The following is a 10,726-nucleotide window of genomic DNA, read 5'->3' as shown; positions in this document are numbered from 1 at the left end:
TCTTCCCCTTAGTTCCCCGACCAGGGATTGAGGCCATGCATCCTGCAGTGGAAGCTTGGAGTCCTAACCACTGGACCACCAGGGAATGCCCAAGATTTTATTTTTGTTTTGGCTGTTGTGGGGTTCAGCAATACTGAGCAGAAAGTACAAAAATATCCTATATACTCCCTCTCCCCAGATATCCACAGCCTTCCCACCATCAACACCTCCCACCAGACGGTACACTTGTTACAATCGATGAATCTACATCAACACATCATTACCATCCCAAGTCCATAGTTTACCTGAGGGTTCACTCTTGGTGCTGCACGTTCTATGGGTTTTGACAAATGTATGTAAGAGAAATGCATGTGTGCTAAACTGAAAGCAAAAGGGTCAGAGGGAGAGAGAGATTTGAAGCTATTCCGATGCTGGCTCTGAAGATGGAGGAGGGGCCATTCGCCACGGAATGTAGGTGGCTTCTAGAAGCTGGAAAAGGCAAGGAAATGGATTCTCTCCTCGAATCTCCAAAAGGAACGCCGCCCTGTCAACACCTTGATTTTAGCCCAATGAGACCCATATCGGACTTCTGATCTACAGACCTGAAAGGGAACAAAGACGTGTATCACTTGAAGCCACTAGGTTCATGGTAATTTGTTTCAGCAGCAAGAGGAAATGAATACTGGGAGAAGCACATACCTCCGGGGATCAGAGGACTCCCAGATGGTGGAAAGTGAGAACCAACCCAGCGGGGAGAAGCAGAAGTCCTGCTGGTGGGACCTTCAGGGCTCACTTCATTATCATCAGTGCCATGCAGTTCAAAACTTGGATTTTTTTGCATTGCAGCAATTCTCAAAATATGGTACCTGCAGCACTGAAATGTTTGTTTTCCTTATGTAAGGGGTTATTTATCTCATTCGCCTGTTGAAGTGATTATTCTCATTCATCAAGCTGAATTTAATTAATTTTCATATTTCAAGGGCTTGATAGCTGCTAACTATATCCACTTGGCCAATCGCTCCATAAAGCAATCTGTGTTTTTCCCTCTTGCGCTTGTTTGCATCCTAAAAGGCTATATATACTTTTCGTAAAACTGCTCGGGATGCCAGGCCAGACAGGCAAATTCTCTGGAGGGAAGAGGATCCGCTAGTAGAACACAGCTCAAGAATTTGTGGCAAACAGATGAACATTAAGAGCGTTGCTTTAGTGTGGGGGGGAGGGTAGAAGAGAGACAGTGCTTTTCCTTTAGACTTCTTGAGGATCAGGAAGGTGGAGCTGGGCTGCTAGAGAAGAAGCGGTAGCCCCCAGTATCTACCCGCAGACAGCTTCAGAGGCACTTCCCATTCTGCGCAGCCTATTCCTGATCTTCCTTGTCTGCGGAAGCTTTCCAAGGGCCTTTTCAGATTTGGCTTCCGGTTGCCTCAGAGGAAGCCCAGGTCTGCGAATGCTTTCACACCCATCCTGGCCATTTCAGATCTCCTGCTCAGGGACACGCTGCCTTCAGATCCGACTATGTACTCAGGGCTCCACCTGGGTGTCTGGTGGCCCAGCTTGCAGTGTCATGTTTTATTTTTGTGAGGCAACGTGTATAGCAGCACTTATTCCCAGACAGGCCCGAGGGTGGTGCTACAAAGTGCTTCAAAAGAAAAGGACAGGGCTTCCCTGGTGGCGCAGTGGTTGAGAGTCCGCCTGCCGATGCAGGGGACACGGGTTCGTGCCCTGGTCCGGGAAGATCCCACATGCCGCGGAGCGGCTGGGCCCGTGAGCCATGGCCGCTGAGCCTGCGCGCGTCCGGAGCCTGTGCTCTGCAACGAGAGAGGCCACAACAGTGAGAGGCCCGCATACTGCAAAAAAAAAAAAAAAAAAAAAGAAAGGAAAGGACAAATTATTGCTGGATTTCTGTGATGCATAATCAAATGGATAGCATCGTTCAACTTATTATGACATGTCTATACAATTTATGTGTCTATTTACATATATATACACTAATAGAGATATAGCATTAAGGCGAAATTTCTTTACAGCCCCAGCAAGATTCTGCCATCAACATTCTATGACCTGTAATTAGTGCTCTGATCAATAACATTATAACCATGAACTAAACATAGCTGTACTCACCCTGCCCTTTCAAATATCCACCCCCCTCCCCAGGCATATTGATGTAGACACTCCCATGTTGCAAAGCATGTTCACATATGTCATTTCACTTGATGCTCACCACAGTCTGGTTTTAAAGTGAGAAATCTAGGACTAGGAGGGTAAGTGATATGCCCAAGTTTACAGAGCTCCCAAGTGGTGGGGCTAAAGTCAGCTAATCACATTTGCTCTACCTTCTGTATGACTACACTTTTGGGAACTCGAAAATATTGAGAAGTTGTGATGGTCAAAAAAAGAATGATTGTCCTTGAATCTGCATGTACTGTGTGCCAGGCCCTGTACTGGGCACTTCTGTGTGCTTCTCACATAATCTTTCTGCTCACACTGAGAGGTAAGTAGCATACTTCTCACTTTATAGATGAGGAATCTGAGGCTCAAAGAGGTGAACCAACAAGCCCAAGGCCACACAGCTGACATCTGATAGAGCCAGGTTTGAACTCAGTCCTGACTCCAAAGCCCATGCTCTTCCCTTTGGCTATGTTACCTATTTTCACTTTAGCATAAATTTAAATCAATGCTTCTACCTTTTGTGTCAGCATTTGCATTTTGCAATGTCTCTAGTTAAAGAATGAAAGGACCTGTTCCCTGGTGTTTGGTATTTAATTCTAAGCCTCTGGAAATAGGTGGGAGGGAGAGTCTCTTCCAGGGAGTCAAAGTTCCCTTGACCCTTCTCTGAGCGAGCGCTCTGCAGGATACCTCGGTGACTGCCAGGGCAGGCACACAGTCAGAGGCTTCCCCACGCTGCCTTCTGAAGGGCTTGTGCTGAGCTGATACACATGTCATTTCCGGCAGGAGTTTCCAAACCTCTTCACCAAGAAGCTACCTCCCAAGAAAAGGCTCTTGTTTGTGTTAAGAAACGACTTTGCTCATTCGGGGGGAACAGTTCCTGTTCTGCAGGGCCTGATGGCGCAGAGAAGGAAGCCTGTGCGTAGCTGCAAAATTTCAGGAACCGAGATACAGGCGGCCACACGGCGCGAGCTCCGGAGGAGGGAGGGTGGGGTCCAGCTTCGGAGCTACCCAGTTGTGACACCCGCCAAGTCGGCTTCATCTCTCCAAGCCATCAGTGTCCTTCTTTGTATAATGAAGTTAATTTCCACCTTTCAGGACACCTGTAAGGACTGCAGATAATGTTAATGAAACGCCTAACACAGAACCTGCTATAGAATAGGTGTTGGGTCCATGTTAGTTTCCCCTTCCACCTTCCTTCCTTGTGCCCACGTTTAGAGGTGTGCGTTTGTAACAGACACGAGGGTGAAAGTGTGTGGAATGAAGAAGGGCTCTGTCCACTCTGAAGAGTCACTCGGGTCCACCCTGATCAGATAGTCCACTGAGATGTGTTCTTCAACTCGAGGATTTATGAAGATGACAAGGGGTTTTGGTAAAGATGGCTGAACCTACATGTATTAATGAGAACAATATTCCGAGGCTGCTGTGTGGTGTCTCCTACTGGATTCTGGCATCAAATTCCTGTTTGTCCTCACTTAGGACAGGGGAGGTACATCCCGGGGACCCTCTTGTGTCTTAAGGCGGTACATGCCCTTAAGTTGGATTTTCCCTCATTGCCTCTGCTGAAATGTCCACTACTAGCTTCAGAGCTAGTAGTGCTGACTTCTTAGCCTTTGTTTACACAATTGCTGAAGGTGTCATTTTTAAGTCCTGCATCTTTATCGAATTGAGGTCTGCAGAAGCCTTTGCTTCCCTCGCCAGTGCTGTGTGAACGCTGGATGTTGCTTCTCAGTCTGGATGGATATGGACCCCATCTGGCCGAACCATGACACTTCCTGAGAGACAGTGTTCAAATAATTCCCGGAAAGCAGCAGCTCATTGGCACAAGTGTTAATCACTTCATATCCAGTTTTCCGTGGTTTCATCAAAGTCTGTATGACTTTGGACTCAAGGCTGAGAAAGAATGAAAGATGATAAAGCAACTTGCCCTTTATAATGTCTATCATCAAGACACATAAGTGAGCCAGAGCTATGTCCTGAGCCCTGGCTACGTGCAGAGGACTGTGCTACGTAAGTTAGTGAATATATGTATGTATGTCGTGGCCCCTGCCCTCAGGGACCCTGTAACAGAGAGCTGGATGCAGACATAACATGTTGAATGAAATGGAGAAAGTAAACACAGTCAGTGTTTGCAGTGTGACCTGTGAGAGAGAAATCAAAGTGTGTGCAGGTTTAGGGAAGGTATCTGGAAAATAAGAATTAAGTGAGGGGTATTCAAGGATCTACAGTAATTGAGGAGACAGAAAGGTCAACATAGGAAGCATTTTAGGCAGAAGAAACAAAGGCACCAAAGTGGAAATCTGCCAAGGGTGATTAGGGCATTGAGAGTGTACCAGCCTATTTGGTCCATTTCTTTTAGAACAGTGGGAATCAAGTTGGTAAAGATAAATTGGGATCAATAAAAGGGAGGTTGAGCTCTAAGTTGAGGAGTTTGGGCTTATTCCTTTTGAGAGTGAAGTCACTGAAAATTTTTGAGCAGGCAAATGGCATAGTGAAAGTGGTGTTTTAAGAGTTATATTGATGGTGGTGTTTGGAGGGGGTTGTCATTAAGGAGAAAAAGAAGAAATACAAGGTGGGGGAGTAGTTTGGGGACTATTACAAAGAGCTGATATGAAATCATAAGAACCCAAACTAGGATGACCCCAGAGGGAAAGAAGAATAAGCAACAAATAAATACAAGTTGGAGAGCAAGCAGATAGCAGGCTTAAAGAAACAGCAGGAGAAGCAATGACATCATAGGGTGAAGGTGGAAAATCTGGAGCTTGTTTGTATTGTTGGCTTAAACAAGTTAAATTTGAGGTCTGGTGAGACACCCCAAGTGAGAGGTGAAATGGCCAGCAAGACACTGGAGATTCGAGAAAGTGACTGAGAATGAATTCCAGGCTTCAAACATGATTTGGGTGGCATTTGTGTGGAACGGATAGCTGAAGTTGAGTATACAGTCACTTTATTCTTTTTCAAAATTGTTTTAGCTCTTCTAATTCTTTTGTCTTTCCATATCAATTTTAAAATCAACTTGCCTATATCTACAAGAAAAATCTTGCTGGGATTTTGATAGGAATTGCATTAAACCTATAAATCAGTGTGGGGAGAACTGACATTTTTATTATACCAAGTCTTCCAATCCATGAACATGGTATGTCTCTCCATTTTTTTAGATCTTCCTTCATTTCTTTCATCAGTATTTTGTAGTTTTCAGCATACAAGTCATATACATGTTAAATTTTATTGGAAAATATCCAATAAAGTAATTTAAAAATCACTCATACAGATGATAAGTACAGAGACACAGGGTTTTGAAATGGAATTAGGAGTCAAAAGCAGATGTTATGTATTTATCTTTTCTCTCCACAGCAGCAAGAAAAAAGGGAAAGAAGTAAGAGCTGCCAAGGGCAAGACCCAACAGCAAAGGGCTCCAGGCAGTTAGAGATACCACAGGAGAAGCAAGCCCAGAATGGGGCAAAGTGTCCCTGAGAAGAATGTGCAGAGGTACCCCAGATGGCCTCCACCTACTTCATAGTGTTATCAAGGAGTACCCAGGGCCACCACCAGCTCAGAGTGAGACATGGAGGCCTGGGATCTCACAAGCAGGAGACACATGAGCCCTTTTACTGAGGAAGCCCTATATGAGATTCCCAGTTTCCCATCCAACTATGGTAAGGTAGTGTATATGAATTTGAAATTGCTCAATGACCAGGGGACTCAGTCCTAGAAAGTACACTATGGCAACTTGCTCAGATGTCACATCCACTGTGCTAATGTACTCTTTTTTTTTTTTTTTTTTTTGCGTTACGCAGGCCTCTCACTGTCGTGGCCTCTCTCGTTGCTGAGCACAGGCTCCGGACGCACAGGCCCAGCGGCCATGGCTCACGGGTCCAGCCGCTCCACGGCATATGGGATCTTCCCGGACCGGGGCACGAACCCGTGTCCCCTGCATCGGCAGGCGGACTCTCAACCACTGCGCCACCAGGGAAGCCCATAATGTACTCTTCTTAATAGCTCGGTACTTCTTCTTATTGCCAACAGTCGTGGCAGTAAACTCACCCTTAACATTTCCCAACTGCAAAGTCACTAGGACACAGCTTCAAGTTAAGTCTATTGTGGTCCCTAGCACAGGGCAGAGGAACTAACACCAGGAAAGGTCATTTTTTCCCTTACACCTTTGCAAAGATAAAAGTAAAAGTGATCTCAAGTATTGAGAGTTTTTGCCTTGAAGTCTCATCTCCTCCACGATAAAACATGATAGAATTCAGAAAAACAAAGAAAATGTAAATCCATGAAGAAAATGACAAATCAAATTATACTATACCTGAAAGAAATAGAATTTTGTTTTTAAAGGCAAGTATGATCTTTCTCCAGCAGGATATAATTTTTGGCTCTTTTGTCACAACCAAATCACTAAAAGGAATAGCGTTTTATTATTGCACAGAGCAATTCCTGAAGAGAAGGAAATAAATGATGGGTATGCAGTGTCTTGTCAGGTTTTTCTTCAGGCTTATGGAATATATTGAAAACACCAAGGTAGACATCTATCCAAACTCCACACAGAAACCCACAGATGAATGGAGCAGACTCCAAGACCAGAAAGTGTAAAATAGCACACAATAGAACATTGGTCTCCATGAGCATGTTACAAATTTTAATATAAAGCTATCTAATAGAAATTAGTGACACCTGCTGCTCAAGATTACTTGAGAGAGTTCAGAACTAATACTAGAAGAGAAAATGGGCACAGTAAGTAGAACAGTTCACAGCTGGGGATTTGGAAGGGGGCCCTAGAGAAAGCTAGAGCATGATTTTGAGGGGTAGGAGGAGTGAGCTGGGAGCCGGGGTGAACAGTCTTTCCTGCTGTGATATGGGCTTGCTTGAGCTGGGGGGAGTCACTGTGAGGCATGTCACTTGAGAATGAACATTGTGAATTCCTCAGCGACTCGTTTCTGTAGGCAAATGTTGTCTAAATACGACATGGGGGAATTCAATGATGATTTAATCAGAGTTGGAGGGACCACAGGAAGTAATCAGAAAAGGGAACCATAGCAAAGGCTCAGTGGTCTCCGTGCTTCCACTGCAGGGGGCATGGGTTCGATACCTGGTCAGGGAACTAAGACACCGCATGCTGCGAGGCATGGCCCCCACTCCCAACCCCCCGCCAAAAAGGCTCAGTAGTGCTTACTCTGGGTCAAGCACTGTTCACAGCACAGTTTACAGATGAAGAAAGTAAGGCGTGAAGAGGTTAAGTAAACTGTCCAAGATTATTCAGTGTTCCTAACCGCTGCACTATGAAAGTGGTTTAACAGGATGCTAAATATGATTCACAAATAGAAAAATTGGTGCCAAGTCCTCCCATTTCATAGCAAGTTGCCATAGCAAATTCCCCTGTTTTGGACTTACAATTATGGCCCCGTCACTGCCATTAAGACTGGAAGGTTCCCATTGCTGCTACAAAGACTTAAAGGAAATGCAATCACTGAGAGAGAAATTCTTCATGAGGAGAGAAAGGGCCTGGGAGGGGAGATTTGGTTAAGAGACACAGAAAAATATGGAAAAAACAGGAGGCTGGGATTCAGGAGGGTATTGAACAACCATTTAAACCTGAATCAAAGGGTTAAGTCTGGAATGTCTAACAAGAAGGTCCAAAGTGTCACCAAGGTGAAGTGACCCAACTAGGCAGGTAGGAAACAGAAGAGAGACAAATTGACCAGGCAACAGCCCAATCATTGTGTGAAGCCAAATCTGGTTGACTAAATACATTGCATACCTGTAAATTACCTTCTTCATGGTTTACTCATAATTTGGCAATGTGGCTTTGCCCAATAAGCATACAACTAACAGAGCTGTGCTGAAGACCACTGGGTGGGGGGAGCAGTACCATGGAGATACAGCGGGAAATGTGGTCTTCCCAAGGTCTCACCTTTTAGAGAAGAGCCTGTAGTTCTTTCTCACCAACCGTGGAAGGTACTAGCAGCAACAACAGGGAGCCCTCTCTTCCGTCCACTCCATCACAGTGGTTTCCTTCTTCTCTGCAATTATGTTTAATAGGAAAACAAGATTCATCCTCCCAAACTTTGGCTTTGAGGTTGCACCAGGGTGTAACATGGGATCTTGACCACACAACATGGGCCAGTCCACCAGGTTCACCGTGGCTGACCCTGGAGCTTTATCACAGAGCATCTTTATCAGGCTTCTCAGAGCTTCTGGTGAGGCCAGGACAACATTTACACATCCATTTCAGTCCACAAGGGGGAAGAAAAGGCTTTCTCCTTACCTCTCTCTCAGAGCTTTTCCTCTGCAAAGCAGTGTTCCTTTCAGAATGAGGCTGCCAGCATCCTGCCAGACACAGAAAACAAAAGTCAGCCCCCAAATGAGCCAACTCCTTGGTCCCTCCCTGAAACTCTCTGATTATAAGAGTGTTTTCCCAGTGCTCATCACATGGGACCTCTGGTCACCCATGTTTGCTGCTTATTTTGTCTGAAACGTCCTTCTCTAATTCCCTCCTTCCTTGTGCCTGCCTAATTCCCATTCATCCAATAGGAATTACCTTGGCCACCTCCTCCAGGAAGTCTATCCTGATTGCCACAAGCTACTCATATATATGGCCCCCAGCACCCTGTGCTTACCTCACTAAAGCATTTATCAATCTATATCACATTTTCTCTTTTCTCCATGAGGGAACGGTCTGTGTCTGGATCATAGCTGATAACCAATATTCAATAGAATGCACATTTAGGGCCTTGACAGATATTTGCAGGATGAGCTGATGTTGGAACCCGGCAGGTGCAGAGAAGTGAAGACATCATTAAGGAGTAGAATGGTCAAGAACACAGCTACTGGTGCCTGACGGGCCTGTGTTAGTATCCCAGTCCTGTCACTTACTAGCTAAGTGACGTTAGACCTCCCTAAACCCTAACTCCCTCATTTATAAAATAACAACCACAACAATGACAGTAAATAATAATTATTAGCTTTGTTTTTATTACAGTACTTACCTCAGGATTGAAATAAGGATTAAGTGAGATATTCTTAGTGCTTACAACAGAACTCAGCACTTTCTAAAGGCTTGACAAACATTAGCAATACACCCTCCCCTCCCCAATGCTGGCCTAGTCCTTTCTCTGCCAGGGTGGATTTTGAAGAGAAAAATCAATAATTGTTTAGAAAATCCTGAAATTCATATTTGAAGAAAACAAAATCGGATTGTTTTTCAAAGACAGCCTCCAGTCGGCCAGAAGCCGATTAGTCATCTTTTACAAAGATGAGTAAATATCTTTTGCACTGTGATCCGGAATGACTCAGCCACAGAGGGTCTATTTCCGAGGGCACATTTGAAGTGTTTCTCAAGAGCCATTTTTTACTCACAAAACTCACCATTAGGTGGCAGCCGAGTCGGGGATCCTCGGAGTGAAGAGCAGCCTGACCCGTAGAGGGCTTGCAGAGGCCCCGGTGCTTGGGAGCAAATATCTGACTCATCCAGGGAGTGTCGGCCCAGAAAATGACAAGGCCTTCTTTCAACAGCGTGTAAAATATAACGTCCCTGGACCCAAAGTAGTACAACAGACACGGGAAGCTTGAGTGTAATCTCCCCAGAAATAAAAAATTCAGGCAGTTGACCAATGAAGACACAAGAGCATATAAACTATTTCAGACACATGTTATAATACTGATCCCAAGATAATTAAGTGATACTGCAAGCAGCCTCATCCAGTTGTGTGTCTCCCCTGCTTAAAAGCCTACAGTGACCCCGTCGGGGTTTCTCAACCAGGGGTGGGGGTGAAGGTGGGAGACTGGTATCAGGATCTCCAGGGGAGCAGCGCTGGTTTGAGAAAGAATATCCAATATGTCTACTTTTTTCATAATACAAGCACAGGAAGGAAGCAAAGCTGGATGGGGTCTATCTAGTAGCTGTATGCATAAGATAGAGTGAAAAAGCATTGCAAAGGCATGGGATTTTTTTAAAAGGTATCAGAAACGTGGACACAATATTAACAACAATAATGATAATGAACATTTATTAAGTATTTCATATGCACAGTGCTCTCTGCCTTATATGCTTTATTTCGTTTGGTCCTTACAGCCACCCAATTATTAATAGTCCCACTTGACAAAAGGAGAACTAAGGCTCAGAGAGGTTAACTAATTTGTCTCCAGGCACACAGCTAGAAGCCAGAGACAGCATTCAGATCTCAGCATTCTAACTCCACAGCTCACAGGAAGTCTGAGGTGGCCGGCAGGACTCCTGAATGCTCTGGAAGATTCTCTCCTGCCTCTTCTCCTCCTCCCAGGTACATCCAGACCGCTTGGTGAACAAACTGCCTGGCTGGACATTCCAGGAGCTAAGGTGTCTCCTGAGGTTACACTGAAGGGGGAGGGACTAAAGGATAAACAATTCCATCAAACAGGTGTTGGCCGCTGGCCCTCCATGGCTGAGTACAAACCAAGGCATTCACTGTTCCAAGATGGAAGCCTCCACATTTAGGACTCTCCAGCCCAAACAGGCTTCAGCTCATGGTTGTTAGAGTACAGTACTGCTTGCCACGAAAGCTTTGGGAATCCCTCTTGTCTATCTTTCTTCTTTCAAGGGCAGCAG

At 45.0% G+C, this 10,726-nt stretch overlaps 1 long non-coding RNA gene across 2 annotated transcripts; it reads right to left on the bottom strand.

The window, feature by feature from the left end:
* Positions 1-272: 272 nt before the first annotated feature.
* Positions 273-9,321, bottom strand: LOC102985547 (uncharacterized). Of its 2 annotated transcripts, XR_002892026.2 has the most exons (5): positions 9,129-9,321; positions 8,408-8,469; positions 8,054-8,162; positions 679-1,784; positions 273-581 (listed from the first exon to the last, which is right to left on the bottom strand). It is a non-coding gene; the product is annotated as an uncharacterized lncRNA (long non-coding RNA). The 2 variants fall into 2 exon arrangements; XR_008619006.1 differs by having other exon boundaries at positions 8,054-8,469.
* Positions 9,322-10,726: the final 1,405 nt, after the last annotated feature.

The sequence above is a fragment of the Physeter macrocephalus genome, chromosome 13 (assembly GCF_002837175.3).
Source record: "Physeter macrocephalus isolate SW-GA chromosome 13, ASM283717v5, whole genome shotgun sequence".
Lineage (NCBI taxonomy): Eukaryota > Metazoa > Chordata > Mammalia > Artiodactyla > Physeteridae > Physeter > Physeter macrocephalus.
Note: the sequence above shows the minus strand (reverse complement) of the source record. Positions and strands in the feature narration are given on the sequence as shown.